At 41.1% G+C, this 15,855-nt stretch overlaps 1 protein-coding gene across 8 annotated transcripts in view; it reads left to right on the top strand.

Annotated features, from left to right (window-relative positions):
* PDE10A (phosphodiesterase 10A) overlaps positions 1–15,855 on the top strand; it is a 605,978-nt gene that overhangs the window by 309,340 nt on the left and 280,783 nt on the right. The gene's annotated exons all lie outside the window — the stretch shown is intronic.

Raw genomic sequence — 15,855 nt, 5'->3', positions numbered from 1 at the left:
TTTTTGGGTGTGGGAGGCCTTACCCTTCAACAGCTCTACTTTCTGCCTCGCCTGCTCTCCCAAGCGTTCTATCACAGCTTTCCCAAGCAGAAGCAGCATAAAATTGAGAAAAACGGGCAGTTTGATGTTTACCCCATGATTTTTTGAATAGTAGCACTGAAAGTTCCCAAAATCTTGGTAGTTTCACTCTATGATGAGCAGCAGTAGAAGCCCTGGAACTATCTATCTGTCTGTCTGCAGACTCAGGAAGATGGCACTGAAATTGTTTACAGTAAGCTCCCATGTGGAGGGTGCATAAAGGCTAATGCACATACATTTTATTTATTTATTTATATATATATATATATATATAAGCTTAAATGCTGCTGTCATTAATGTCTTAGATCCCCATGCTTGGTCTTGTATTTTGTAAGTGGATTTTTCAATCTCTCCTGGTAATAGTAGCATGATTTTAATATGAATATATTAATCTGTAAACCCTTTTATTATTAAACTAGTACTGTACAGAACAGAGACTTCTTTCTAGCAGCTCTTAGACTCGCCTTATCTGACCTCACTTGGTGAGGCTGTCAACTCTTGAAGCAAAGAATACTATACATCAGTTTTGCACAGCCCTGCCTCATTCACTATTCACTTGCACTATGTTTTTCACCACACGCATTGTGTGCACATTGGCCTTCCTTCCTCGCTTTTATGAGTTGAACAAGAAAATCCCATGTAAAATATACTGCATTTATGCAGAGTGCAACTATGTCATCAGTTTGATCAAATCCAATTTACACTGGAATACTCAAATGCTTTTCATTGACTACTATTTCCCTGGTCCATTTTAATTTTTTCTTACAACAAAAGAGCTTTAAGAAAAGTTTGTAGGAATTTTTCTCTAGTAATGAATTCTAAATCATGCTACTATTGCCAGGAGAGATTGAAAAATCCAATAGCAGGTATCAATTGTATCAGTATTTTATGCCCATTCCTGGCAGTGTTAAATGCTGGCTGGCTAAGATACTAGAATGGCTGCTAACTTGTACCATTAGATGTGTTCTGAAAGGTTAAGAGTGGGGTGACTGACAAGATGGCGTATTAGTAGGAAAACAGAAGAGAAGACAGAAAACACAAAAAGAAACAAGGCAGAGAATGTCAGTGTTTCTTTCCAGTAAGAAAATAAGCACTGCCAAAAAAATCAATTCAGTCATCAGGAAATTGAAGGGGTTATGAGGATTTTCTGGCATAAGGTAAAGGTTTAAAAAAAACCCAACCAAATAAAATTGGGGCATGAAGCTTCTTAAAACTTTGATTCATGTTTTTTGTCACTGGAGAGATACTGCCCCACTTATTCAAGTTCCTGAAATAAACTCTGCCAGTTAGAGACTCTGAAATGCCAACCTCTGTTCATGGTTCATGTGACATCCATGTTTGGTTAGGAACGTTTAGAGAACAATGCTGCTGTTTCTTTATGTTGTGTGAATAACATACTTTCCTTACTGCAAATAGCAGCTAGTTTTCCGGCAGATGCCTTTTATGGTGCATTTAGGTTTTAATGCTTCCTTAATCATTTCCTCTGTTGCAGCTTAAAAAGGCAAGGCACGGCATACTGTTACGTTTCTAGACAGCTGAGCTGACTGTTCGGAAGGGAATTTCTTTCCAGGGTTTCAATGTGAGAAAGCTTACCTGTGAAATTTTGGCTTGTTTTAGATCTTAAATCTATGTTTTGAGAATGGTTCAAAGTACCATAATTTGATTGATTCATCCAGTGCACTTTCTGATATCAGAAGAAAACAGTTTCAGCTAGAATTCACTGCAGAAAGTTAAACAGTCTTACAGATAACCCAATGTTGCATACTGATCAAAGTCAGCAAATTTTACATTTATAAAGAACCAAGCAAGATTTTAGCAATCAAGAGGAAAGTTCTGAACGGCTTTAAGCAGCAAATAAGGGATTGACTTTCTCCTTGGTGCCAGTTTTTCCTGTAAGCTTTGTTGGATTTATTGATATGCATTTTATCAGGAGACACTCCTTTGGGGAGTATGGCAGCAGTCAGCATCAGTTCTTCTCTGTATCTATACGAGTGCCACATCTTCTGCTTTTTTATGAAATTAACAGTGTTGATTGCAGCCAATATCGTAGCGTATCCATCTCTTCATAAAACTAACTAATTCATAAAGGTTTTCGTCAAGGCTCTGAACAAAATAAGTAAGCCAGACTACCTCAGGCCCTCTAATTTCCTGGCTTGATAGATTGGGAAAAGAGCCATTTGTTGTCTTCTCAGTTGTCCATATATGGACAAATTTTCTGCCTAGCTGAGTAGAAGCAGTAATCTTTCAGAAGAGCATAGAATATTACACGATTTTTTGGAAAGTGAAGGGTTTGTAAACCAAGGTCCAACTTAAAATAATGGGCTACTAGATGTTCAAAACAGTGTGGACTGAAGGTTGTAGCATGAGACTGTTTTGGAGAAGAATCACTGCTGTAAATGGCTAGCATAAATATGTTTATTCTCACCCTACTTATTTGGCAAGTTTTTATTTTGAGAAAAATCAACATTGCCACTGGTACAGATGGGACCTATGGATTTCCAATACATCTTTATTAAGCTTTGGAAATATTTGGATTAAAGTTAAGTTTGGTGCTTTTACCATGAAGTTGAAAGTACAAACCAAAAATCATATCTACTTCAGTATGTCCGTCTTAGGTCATGTCCAGCTCAGTACTGCACTTATCTCTTTCAGAAAGTCCTTCATTGGCATGAGTTGATGGCCTGGATGACAATGTTAAGCATTACCATATGGGAGATTCAGGAGCTGCCTGGGAAACCTTGATCCTCATGTAGGCATTGTTTAAGATTGATCCCAGAGTGTGGTGATAGTTTTCAGTCACCCAGAAGGCTGCCATGTGGGGTTCTGTAGAGTTTTGCCCCAGTTTTTCCCTATATGTACAAAGGGAGTGTGAAGCTGCTAGGAGATGCATAGTTTTCATTCAGAAATCTTAAAATGCTACAAGCTGATTTATAAGGTATGTTTAGGAATTCCTTTAGCCACTGATGAAATGCAGCTATCTCTAGAGCAAGACACAGCTGCTGTGTCTAAGAACACAGAAACATCATGTTACAGTTAGGACAGGAAGTGAAGAATACTGTAGCCAAGTGAAACTAAATTGGTATGTTTATGGTAGACAGAATGTAATCAGCCAAACTAGAATTTGGCTGGCGTGCTATGCTTAACGTCTCTATTCCTGATCTGTTTTTTTGTTTTAAATGATTTGGGATTTTTAATGGCTGCAGATGGCCAGGACCTCATTTGTAGGTCTTATCCAAAAAATGTGCACCTTTAGTATAGTGCCCAAAAGTACTATTGTAGGGCATTGTTTAAGCATTGTCAAAGGAAAATGTGCAACCTTCTGACTCACCAAATCACTTTCTACAACAATTGGATTTTCTCTGAAGATTTCCCTAGAACTGACCGAATTTGACACTCTAAGCATATGAGATTTTATGAAATCACAACCCAAGGTGGTATTTTTTCTAAATATTGTGCTTTCAAGGAAAAATGAATATTAAGATGATGGGTGGGATTTTTCAAAGGCAATGGGGAAGCCAGTGGGATTTGGGCAGTTAATTCTTTTAGGCACCATTGACAATCCCAGATGTATTCCTTATAAAATATTGTACTGCAGACTGGGGAGGCATGGCAATAGTTTGAAATGTAATGGCCTCTTTTTTTTTGATAATTTCAGAGGTTTTGCCTAAATTGATATTATCCCTTTAACTTGATTGTTTTTAAATGTTAAATTAAAAAAGGATTAACCGGGTAGCCTCAGATACTTTTTGGTGCCAAACGGAATGAAATTTAAGGAGTTCAGGGGGATCCTTTTCTTCTTTGAGATTGGTGTGGTCAAATGTAAAGGAGCAACGCCTAGATTGACTGCATTCATTGGGAAGAAGATCAAATAATGTAGTTTCCGGTAGTCTATCTGTAAATGTGTGGGGTTCTATAAACTTCAGTCTCTTCAGTCAACATTAGATAGATGTGGTTTGAACTTCTGAACTTTGGCTTACATATTTTACCCTAGATTTTTTTTTCCATGGGGAAAACATTTTTGTTTCTGTCAGTCTATTTCATGAGTAGATTCTAAGCAAGAGACCTTCTGTCTTATGGTTGTGAGCAGGGCCGGCTCCAGGCACCAGCATCCCAAGCAGGTGCTTGGGGTGGCAGTCTGCAAGGGGCAACAGTCTGTGTGTTTTTGCCCCCAAGCAGCCCGCCAAATTGCCGCCACGGACGGCGGGAGCCGTCTGTGTGCCATTAGGGCGGCTCGTGCGTTTCCACAGCAGCGGCAATTCGGTTTCTATGTTCAGCTGTCTGCGGTGGCACAGCTTCTGTCTTTCGGCTGAAGACAGAAGCTGCCGCCGAATTGCTGCCACAGCGGAAACACGCATGCTGCCCTAACGGCACACAGACTGTCCCCACTGTCCGTGGTGGCAATTTGGTGCGCTGCTTGGGGCAGCGAAAACAGTAAAGCCAGCCCTGGTTGTGTAAAAGCAGCAAAGAATCCTGTGGCACTTTATAGACTAACAGACGTTTTGCAGCATGAGCTTTTGTGGGTGAATGCCCACTTCGTCGGATGCAAGAGTGGAAATTTCCAGGGGCAGGTAAATATAAGCAAGCAAGAAGCAAGCTAGAGATAACAAGGTTAGATCAATCAGGGAGGATGAGGCCCTGTTCTAGTAGTTGAGGTGTGAAAACCAAGGGAGGAGAAACTGGTTCTGTAGTTGGCAAGCCATTCACAGTCTTTGTTTAATCCTAAACTGATGGTGTCAAATTTGCAAATGAACTGAAGCTCAGCAGTTTCTCTTAGGAGTCTGGTCCTAAAGTTTTTTTGCTGGAGGATGGCCACCTTAAGATCTGCTATTCTGTGGCCAGGGAGGTTGAAGTGTTCTCCTACAGGTTTTTGTATATTGCCATTCCTAATATCCGATTTGTGTCCATTTATCCTTTTCCTTAGAGACTGTCCAGTTTGGCCGATGTACATAGCAGAAGTGCATTGCTGGCATATGATGGCATATATTACATTGGTGGATGTGCAGGTGAATGAACCGGTGATGGTGTGGCTGATCTGGTTAGGTCCTGTGATGGTGTTGCTGGTGTAGATATGTGGGCAGAGTTGGCATCGAGGTTTGTTGCATGGATTGGTTCCTGAGCTAGAGTTACTATGGTGTGGTGTGCAGTTACTGGTGAGAATATGCTTCAGGTTGTCTGTGGGCGAGGACTGGCCTGCCACCCAAGGCCTGTGAAAGTGTGGGAGCATTGTCCAGGATGGGTTGTAGATCCCTGATGATGCGTTGGAGGGGCTTTAGCTGGGGACTGTATGTGATGGCCAGTGGGGTCCTGTTGGTTTCTTTCTTGGGTTTGTCTTGCAGTAGGAGGCTTCTGGGTACACATCTGGCTCTGTTGATCTGTTTCCTTATTTCCTCGTGCGGGTACTGTAGTTTTGAGAATGCTTGGTGGAGATTTTCTAGGTGTTGGTCTCTGTCTGCGGGGTTAGAGCAGATACTGTTGTATCTACAATGCATTGGTGACCTTCCAGAAAACACCATCCTAGCCACCATGGATGTAGAGGCTCTCTACACAAACATCCCACACACTGATGGAATACAAGCTGTCAGGAACAGTATCCCTGATGATGCCACAGCACAACTGGTTACTGAGCTCTGTGCCTTTATCCTCACACACAACTATTTCAAATTTGATGACAATATATATCTCCAGATCAGTGGCACCGCTATGGGCACCCGCATGGCCCCACAATATGCCAATATTTTTATGGCCGACCTGGAACAACGCTTCTTCAGCTCCCGTCCACTCACACCCCTTCTCTACCTACGCTACATTGATGACATCTTCATCATCTGGACCCATGGGAAGGAGACTCTGGAAAAATTCCACCACGATTTCAACAGCTTCCACCCCTCCATGAACCTCAGCCTGGACCAATCTACACGGGAGGTCCACTTCCTAGACACCACGGTGCTAATAAGTGATGGTCACATTAACACCACCCTATACTGAAAACCTACTGACCGCTATGCCTACCTTCATGCCTCCAGCTTCCATCCCGGACACACCACAAGATCCATCGTCTACAGCCAAGCACTGAGGTACAACCATATCTGCTCTAATTAATTAATTGGTAGCCCCTAAATTGTGAAAATGATCACTACATTGTCTTATCTTCCTGTCTATATTAAGCTAACTTAAAATCATTGGTGGTTTCCTTTTTGCTATTATAACTTTTGCTAGAAGCAAAAGATACTGTTAGGGCTGCAAAATGGTTTCTGTTACAACCTTCTCTTTTCAGAAGTTCCTAAGTGAGGTGTACTACCCCTTTAAGAGACAGTCTGGTGCTTATAGCTGAGACAGCCTTGATGCAATCAAGGAACATCCTGCCCCAGACTAGGGGCTGGGCTATTTGAACAGGAAAAGGATGCTGATCTGGGGAGGCAGAAGTCCTGCTGGCTGCCATGGATTGTAGGCCCCCTTAGGCACAAGGACATGGGCTTGACCAGAGCCCTAGAGACTCTTGTTTTGCTGACTGTAAATTTGGTTGCACTGACTCAAGACTCTGAGGTAAGGGGGTTATAAACTTTGTTAATCTGCTCTTCCCACAACCTGATGTCAAAGGGAAAGAAGAAAGCCTGCCTGCCTGCCTCCTAGAATCATAAAAGATCTAGGTACTTGCCCAGTGGAGGTCGGTTAGGAGGCCTTCTTAGAGTGGAGGGTTTTTTTGTTAGTTTGGTTTGGCCTCCGCCTTCTCAGGTTCTATACACCATTCTTTTAAAAAGAAAATTCTTTTGAGATTGACCTTTATCCTGCCTGGCCTTAGGCCGAGAGCCAATATTTGGGCTTGTCTTCAGTAGGAGAAAGTTGGAGTTTAGGTGAGGCTCAGCTAATGCAAGCTAGCTAAGCCTGACCTAAGCTTGAAGACTTTTTTTCTAATCTAGATAAACCCTTTATATGTGTCTTGACGTAATTGCTAATTTGTGTATATTTTAATAGTCATTCTCTTTGGGAAAATGAAACCAAGCATTTCCCCCCTAATTTCCACATCTGCAGGGGCAGATGGTCTGCCACCCTGCAGCAACCTCAGGAGATGCTCTCCTCTTTCCAATAAGGGCCAACCCCCTCCCTGCTTTCTCTGGACATGTTCCATATAAGTCTGTAACTTATTTATGCTCTGTTTCTTGTCCCCTCAGATCTCTGAGCCTCTTTCAAGTTTTGTTCCGTCTCTGTGCCTCCTTGCTCTCCACAGCTGTCTGCTTCCTTATTTCATCTTGGCAACCACTCCCTGTATTCCCTCCCTCCAAAGTTTCTTGTTGATCAAACAATAATATGTTCCTTGACTTTGTGACTCAAGATCCTCTGTTGCCCAAATGGCTTGAGAACTATCATCTTTGCAGACTTCCAGGAGAGGACTCCCTGCCCTCTTCCTCATCTGTGGTATTCAGTGTCATTGACCTACTTGCAGCACCACATGTTCTGAGATTTTGGAGGCAGGCCTGAGAAATCCTGCAAAAGCCTGAGTTTCAGGTAAAAAGCCTGACAAGAGGGAGGTGTTGGAACAAAATCAGTGGAGAATATTTTGGGGAAGGGCAGTTATTGAGAGAGGAAGGCGGAGAGCCTTAGGCCACCAAGAGATGTAGTTTGGCTGTGGAACTGACTAGGGGGTTGTGTGTGTGGAAGTGGCAGGGGATCTGGGGCAGCCTAAGGGGGTGGTTGACCAGGATCATGGAGAACCAGAGGCAGCTTTCCCCCATTTGACCCCAATGCTCAGTTCACCCACTTGCACTAGGTCTGCCATTGCTGTCTCCTCTTTACTTCTGGCTGTTCCATGCTGGATGGCCTCCAGGAGTAACATTATGAGGAGAGAAAAAGAGGAAACCTTGCTCCTGGTCAACCTCCTCCTCGCCCTGGCAAAAATGGCCATCTACGCGACCAGGGAGAGGCGGTTGGCCAATGAAGACTCCTGTGGGGCTTGTTTCCGATCCTTAGTCCGCTCACGTCTCCGGGCGGAGTTCCTCTGGGCGGCGTCCGCTGGCTCCCTTGACGCCTTCGAGGAGCAGTGGGCGCTGTCCGGAGTTCTCTGCTCGGTGTCACCGTCAGGCTCCCTTCTTATGACCCTTTGACCGCACTCCTGTCCCTGTTCTTTTATTAGTTGTCCCCCGCAATTAGTGGGTTTCTGAGGCTCTGTGGCACCTCCCCTTAGGCTGGGGGGGTTCCGTTAGCATGGGGCGGGCTCGCCCGCCCCATTTCCTGGAAACCCAATAGATACCATTGATCTCTGCTCCACAGCAGCCCCTGCACTCTATAGAATAAATTGCAGGGGAATCACTACTGCCACCCTGCAGCCCATGGGTCAGAGAATCCTGCAGGACTACAGAAGTGTGTGGTGGTGATGGTGGTATTTGGCCTGCAGGTGCATCACACATGTAGCATGACACTTGGTTAACATCTAAGTGATAGAACGTCATTGCAGAACATGCTTGGAGGTTATCTCAGATTTTTGTCAAAGCCCGCTGAAACCCCATCTCCTTTGAGACATCATGTCATTTTTCTCTGAATGCCACATTCTCATTGTCCATAACTGCTGCTAAGACAGTTTATGCAAGGCTGATGTAAATATCTTACTGAAACACACACAACAAAATCTTCAAAAAACCAAATCAAACCAAACCTGCCTCAACATCAAAGAGAGGAAGAAACCATGGTCTCAAAGAAAAAAAAGCACAGATCCGGCAATTTAAGGTGCCTCTGTAGTTTCTGCTGCTTTTTGTGATGTTCTGCAATTTCTGGACTCTTATTTCTATTTTTCTTTTTATATAAGCCAATGTGATGCCGCCGTATTTAATTCAGGTTTGCAGAAGATTATCTTCTGGCAAACAGAATCATCATCAAAGATGGAAACACTGCTGTCCGTTAACCTGTTCATCTTAACGAGGTGTAAACTTCAAAGTCTTGTTGGAATCTTTAAATTTGTATATTTTGTGGTGTGTATCTAACAACAACATAGAAAGATGATAAATTACACATTTGCCCCAGAATCAGGAATAGAAAATGCTCTATATGGACAATGTGGTCAAGTCAGCAATGCTGTAGAAACCTTGGCTTGATTCTGTGCTACACCAACTGTTGCAGGCTATGCAAGAGGTAGCTAATTCTTGTCAGCATGTGTTTTCTCCACTCTTTGCAAAGAAAATGGTGAAGTACTGCATTAAAAATATGTAGCAACCATTGCAAAGGAATCAGACTGCAGGGTTTTAGTCCAGATGAGAGAGTATCTTGCCATGGGCCAGTTTAATCTGTTAATGTTTGTTCGTTTATAAAGTATAGCTAAGTTTTATGTATTAAATTGTTTTGAGATGCTATCTTGATTTTTAGGTGATTTGTTAACTTGGGTTTGATCCTGCTGCCATCAAATCTGTTTGCAAAACTTCCATTTACATAACTAGGTACAGGATTGTGCTTTGTGTCTGAGGTAGTTGTCAAAAGTTAGAAAAATATGTTTATGAAATTGTATGACTCTAAAATTGGAAATAAAAATTCAATTTACTTTGAAACTACAAATGACGAGAAGATTATCATCTTCTCCACCTACATAAAGATTGATGTGACAGTTGCAATGTCCCAGCTGGTTTATAACTTGTTTGGTGGATCCCCATGGAGTTTCCTGAACAGTGAAGAGGACTCTTTAAACCATAATGCTAGATGTGTTTAGTCTTGATGACAAGGTTCTTTGAATCTTTTAATTTCCTTTATTAACCACCTTGGCTGCATCTAACAGGTGTCTCCTCAACCTCAGAGTAGCTGACATACACGACACCTTTTCCCCCTCTTTTTGGGATACTTAGACTAATCAGAAACAGTGTCAGGGCCTAGGTTGGAAGCAGGGCCGACTCCAGGCACCAGCTCAGCAAGCAGGTGCTTGGGGTGGCCAAGGCGAAGGGGCGGCAATTCGGCAGCGGGTCCCTCTCGGAGGGAAGGACCTGCCTCCGAAGTGCTGCTGAAGAAGAAAGCGGGGCGGTGGAGCTACTGCCGAATTGCCGCCGATCGCGATTGCGGCTTTTTTTTTCCCCCCCGCCGCTTGAGGTGGCAAATAGTCTGGAGCCGGCCCTGGTTGGAAGGTCTGAAGAGCACACATTTTTCTTTTTGAACATTCTGGTCTAGAGTCTGACCTCAGTTACATTGGTATATATCCAGAGTAACTGCAGCGAAGTCAGTCGAGATTTAAACTGGAGAAACGGAGATCTGAATTTGTCCTTCTCTCCAAATCTATCCTGTATGAATAGATCTTGCTTTGCTTTCCCCTAATCTTTTTTCTGGCCATGTAACTAGACCTGGATCACCTTTCCAAGCATAAGCTGCTCATAGAGCAGCCATTTAAGGGAGTAAACTGCTGTTAAAGCAACATGAGGCTCCCTTGCTCTAGGGAGTTTATTGCATCAATTTAAAGCTACTGGCCTAAGAAGCAAAATGCTATTTCAGAGATCCAAACTTTGGTTTCCCACTTGGCAGTACATAGTGCCACCACCAGGCCATTGGAACATGTGTATTTTTTTTGTTTAATTAAATTTAACAGCACATATTCTGCTAGGGGTTATTCTAGTTTAATCTGAATAGCAGCTAAAGACATTAATAAAATGAATCTTTCTCCTGTTAAGCATGGACATCATCACTTGAGAATCCCCTCTGGAATTAGAATGTGATTCCTTAAAGATAAGAGGGATAAGGTACATTCTGCCTCACACTGGCCTGACCATGTCCTCGCCCAATATAGGACTACTGGATCCCTGCCTCCTTTCCCTTGTGAATACCACCTATGCAGTATCTTTCTCGTGGTTTCAGGAAGGGGACTGCAGAGGTGATTGATTTGTGTCCTGTTCCCTTTCTGCCTGGAAGAGATTTGTGAGATTTGTAAGTGAATCTAACATGCGCTGTCTGGCCCATAATTTCTTGATTTTACTTTTGTTTGAATTACAAATAATATAGTTGGGGCTCTATTGTGCTAGGCACTGTACAAACACATATAATAAGAAATAGTCTCTGCCCTGAGGAAGAGCTTACATGATAAACACATGAGACACAACCAAAAGGAGGGAGAGGAACAGAGAGGTGAACTGACTTGCCCCAGCTGAACATCGCATCAGTGACCAAACTGGGAATGGAGCTCAGGGCTGCTGACTCCCAGTCTGGTTCTTTGTTTGCTAAAGCAAGATTCCTTGCAACTTCCTTGTAGTCAGTGTTGCACTGGATGTCAGGTGGAAATTGATTTTTCCTGTATGATTATATACTTACAGTAAAACCTGCCAAGAGCGACCAGACCTGGGATTTAGCAAAAGTGGTCTCTCTCCAAAAATTTGCACACCAGAGAGTGTGGCGTTCCCTGGCCCCTGCAAGTAGTTACATGTTTTTCTGTCTTCAGAGGTGATCTCTAAGGCAGGTTTTTCAGTATTTATAACCAGATCCAGTAAAATGAGCAATTCTGGAAGAACTGTTTTTATTTCTTTGTGTAAACTTAATGATAAGTAGTTAGTGCATCTGTTCTAAAATAACAAATAGTCAAAGTACTGAACTTTTAGATTTTTGTGCACGTGGAAAGTAATGTAGAGAGGAAACTGGGAAAGCAATGCAGAAAGAAAACTTAAGTTGAAATAACTTCAAGAGTTTGAAAACTTGCCTTTCTGGTCATCAGCCATGAATTACAAGGACACTGTCATATGGTGCTTAGTTTAGGCCCAAAATGTAGGTTCTGTTAAAAATAAAAAGCAATGTGCTCATGAAACCTAAATTACTAGATGTTTTAATTTTTTAAAATAAAATTTCAGTGAACTTAACCTTTTCTTTTGTTTTTAATGTAACCACTCCTTGTAGGCTTGCACTGTTATTGCCTGAGAACCAGAAAGTGGAAGTGACCAGGCTAGTGTCACTGTCTGGGATAAATGACATGCAAAGAGTAAACAACACATGATAGAAATTAATTTAGCTTTTAATGATTCTATCAGTTTTGGTTACCTAGAGTGATCAGCTTTTTTAAAAGTATTTTATGTCAGTGTTGTTTTGACTGTTTTGCAGTTATCTTCAGAACATAGAGATTTCCCCCTCAACTTTCTGTAGCAATTTAGGGCCCTGATCCTGCAAAAGGAACCACCACTAGACAACACCCTTATGCTCATTGGAGTCCTACTAAAGTATTTCAGGTAAGTGTAGAGATTTGGGTGCATACTGGTGGATCTCTTTGTGGAATCCAGGCCGAATATTGTAACTTATTGAGTTACATCAGTACAATTATTGGTGTTCAAAGTTTATTTTCTTGTCTCTTTTACCCAATGATAATATCCACTTGCTTTCATTATAGACTCATAATCTTCCTTTGTGTGTCACTCATGAATGAAATCCCAACTGTCTGTCATCCCAACAATATTAAAATAAACAGTTTTAGTGACGTGGGTTGTACAGAACCTGCTCAGGAAACTCGCACTTAAAATGAAAAATGTCTAATGTTAGATAAGTATTAAGTCTAATAATTTATTTAAAATCTTATCCATGTGTGTTTTTAAAAAGGTTCCAATGTTTAATTATGCAGTTCTTTTAATTTATTCAATAAATGGTGTGTTCATTATCATTCTCTAATTGTGATTGTATTCACCAAATATGCTGATTATATTTAGTCTGCTTTTGTATTTACAGTACATAGTAAAACTTTGGTATTGTTTTATGCACATGTAGGTTTTGTGAATGCCTATTCTACAGTAAGCTGCCCATGTAGGGAATGTGAATGAGTTTGGACAGAGTGCAAAGTTGGATTCAGATTCAGCAAATGAGTCAGCAGCATCTTTGTGCTTGGAAAGATAATCGAGATAGCATTTGGAACACAATTCTAATTTTTATGTTTAAAAATTGACTACAGTACTATAATATTTCAAGCTATTTGGTAAAATTGCATAATAGGCTTAATGCATAGAACTGAAAGACCCATCTTAAATAATGATTTCAGGTAGGCAGGTCAGTACGTATAACCAAGCATGCTAGCTGTCGTACAAAGCAAGCAGAGTTGATCTTAAAAATTGCTGCAGTCTGATATGTGGTGTCATTGCTCAGTTAAATTTTATAGTTCTAATTTTACTTATTTTACTTTCCAGAAAATATATATTTTAAAAACATCATGCAAAATATGATAATAAACACAGGCCTGATCTTGCTTCCATGGAAGTCAGCAGTGAAACTTACCTTGATTACAAGGGGACAGGAGGAGCCCCATGAGGGCTACCTTTTTAAATTACCTAGTAAATGAGAAATGGGTGGAACCTTATCTATCCTGTTGGGATTTATTTATTAATGTATAAATAGAAGCATTCTTAGCAGTTTTGGTGAAAAGGAATGCCTTAGAAGGCATATCAGTAACCCTGGGTATGTTTCGTAATTAATTTAATTCTACTCCTAAATAATGCAGTCGCACTTTTCCCCTTCTTACTTCACTAATGGAGTTAGCTGCAGCAGATAAAAGCCATTCTCATATCTGCGAAGTAACAGGAAACCCTAGCAGCTGTGATGTGCAGGGGCATGTCAGCTCTGGTCAGAAATGGTTATTCCAGTCTCTTAATGTTAGGTGTTTTACCTTGAGCAGTATAATCATCCCTGGCGCAAGTGATACTTGTTGAGAGACTGTATTACATTTCAAAGTACTAGCATTTTTCCAGAGGGAAAGATGTACTTGCAATTCAGTGATAATACAGCATTCAGCAATTTTATGCAACAATGAATAATGTAATTAAAGTCAGTTTATCTGTAGTGGTGTTATCGGAGATGGGTAAGATTTGTTAAAGATTGGTAATACCTCTGTGGCGACAATAATAGTTCCTTAGTTTTGGACTTTGAGGTCAGGATTTTGTGAGCCCCATAGTCCTTATGGGAGATGAATAAAACTCTGCTTCAGAGTTTTGTGGAGCAGGCTAAGTTTATATTGTCGTGCAGGCAAATCTGTAGTGGTCACAGACAATCTTTGACCTCAACAAGCTCAGCTAACTTGCTAAACTTTGTTGAGTGATAATGTTACCATTATAGTTCACGTAGAGGCCAATTGCTCTGTACAAATGCTGTCTATGCTAACAGTGCCTGATGTGCTTTGATCATTCTCATTCTTCTATATAATGTTACCCACAGTACACAGGTGCTCTTTATTTACTTAAGTATAGTTCAGCCATCCCAATTTTTTTTCTGTCAAAGAACAGAGGTACAGTATTCACTATAAAATGTCTTGATATACAAAACACAGAGCACAGTTCAGGTTGTACAATGTAGATTTTTTTTAAAATATGAAATTACCTAGGTTTTTTAAAACAGAAAACTGAAAAATCAAAGAAATTCCATTATGCGCAACTGTAAGAGATCCTGTTACTTCGTTTGTAAATGAGGGGAAATGGCAGGCTACATGCCAGCCTCCTGAGTTAGCGGTATGAGGCCTTGCTTAATAAGGAGGATTGTGAAGTGCACAGAAGTACTACCAGAAGTCAGTGGAAGAGTGAAGAGTAGAATAAATGGTTTCCTGGCTCCCAACACAGTGCATCTTCCACAAGGCTAGCGGTATTTTGATGAAGAGCAGAAGCATAACGTTTTTTTCTGTGACCTGTCTGAAGCTGTGTGTATTGCAGGAGGCTCAGCAGGTTCTGGGAGCATGTGAAGTTCAGTCAGAATATTTAGAAAGTTAAAGGACAAGTGTAGAACAAGTTCTGTCCATGTTCAGTGGATGATTTTTGGCTGGTTATAACATAGCCATATTTGGTCAAATCTTCACATAGACAGTGAAAGGCTCGTTTCTGACCTCAGATGTACCCACTGCCAAATGTCAAATTCCTACTCCTAAATTCCTGAGACATTAGAACTAAGAAAATAAATATATAAACAAACTGATTTTTTTTAAGCATTGGTAAGCCTATATATTTTTCACCACGAAACAGTCAAGCCATTTTTGCTCAACTTTATTTAAAAAAAAAAAAAAGTAACCTGAAGTAGAGACCATACATGGAAAATTTCCTCCTAAATAGTTAAAAATTGTTGTAATCATAAACCACTGTAAAGGGGGATTATAATGGAAAGTGTTAGGCAACCTTAACTGTAGGCAATGCTACTGTTCTGTCTAATTTTTCTGAGGTATTAAGTGTAGAGATTTTATATATTTGAGCTTTTGCCTTGTGGCCTAGTGGTAGTTATTTGTATTATTATTTGGGGTTGATGTCCGCTGTGAGCTATGTCAGGTCTCTCAGCTAGGCAAAGTTAAGCATGGCCAATTCGTGGACAGGAGAATGCCAATTTGTAAAAAAGGAAGAACTCTTTGAAATGTGTATCTTTTCTACATTAGACTTCTGCCACGCTTTTGTCTCCAGAAGGATTTTTCTGCAGTTTTGTTTTCACTCCTGCCACCCCTGTGAAGTGCCTCATGTAGGAGTTCTCAAAATGGAGGTCACACTGCAAAAGCATGTTGCAAACAGGTTCTAGGGGTCCTGCCAACCCTGCCCTTTCCATATGATTATATGGGTGGGTGCTGCCAGCTAGGTCCAGCTAGATCGAGGAGGCATGGGAAAAGAAGTTCTGATATGGAAAAGGGAGTCCCACTAGGGAAAAATTTGAGAAACACTGAACTAACACATGCTATTAAAAATTAACATGTGTTGTTAAAAATAACATGCACAAAAAAGTTGATGAATCTTTAAAGTTGTGATTTCAGTCTCATTAAAGGTTGTTTCCTACAACAGTCTGACCTCTTCCCCCTTGTATATACATATACAGTAAGGTCTTTCAGAACATAATCAC

This window comes from Mauremys mutica, chromosome 3 (assembly GCF_020497125.1).
Source record: "Mauremys mutica isolate MM-2020 ecotype Southern chromosome 3, ASM2049712v1, whole genome shotgun sequence".
NCBI lineage: Eukaryota > Metazoa > Chordata > Testudines > Geoemydidae > Mauremys > Mauremys mutica.
Note: the sequence above shows the minus strand (reverse complement) of the source record. Positions and strands in the feature narration are given on the sequence as shown.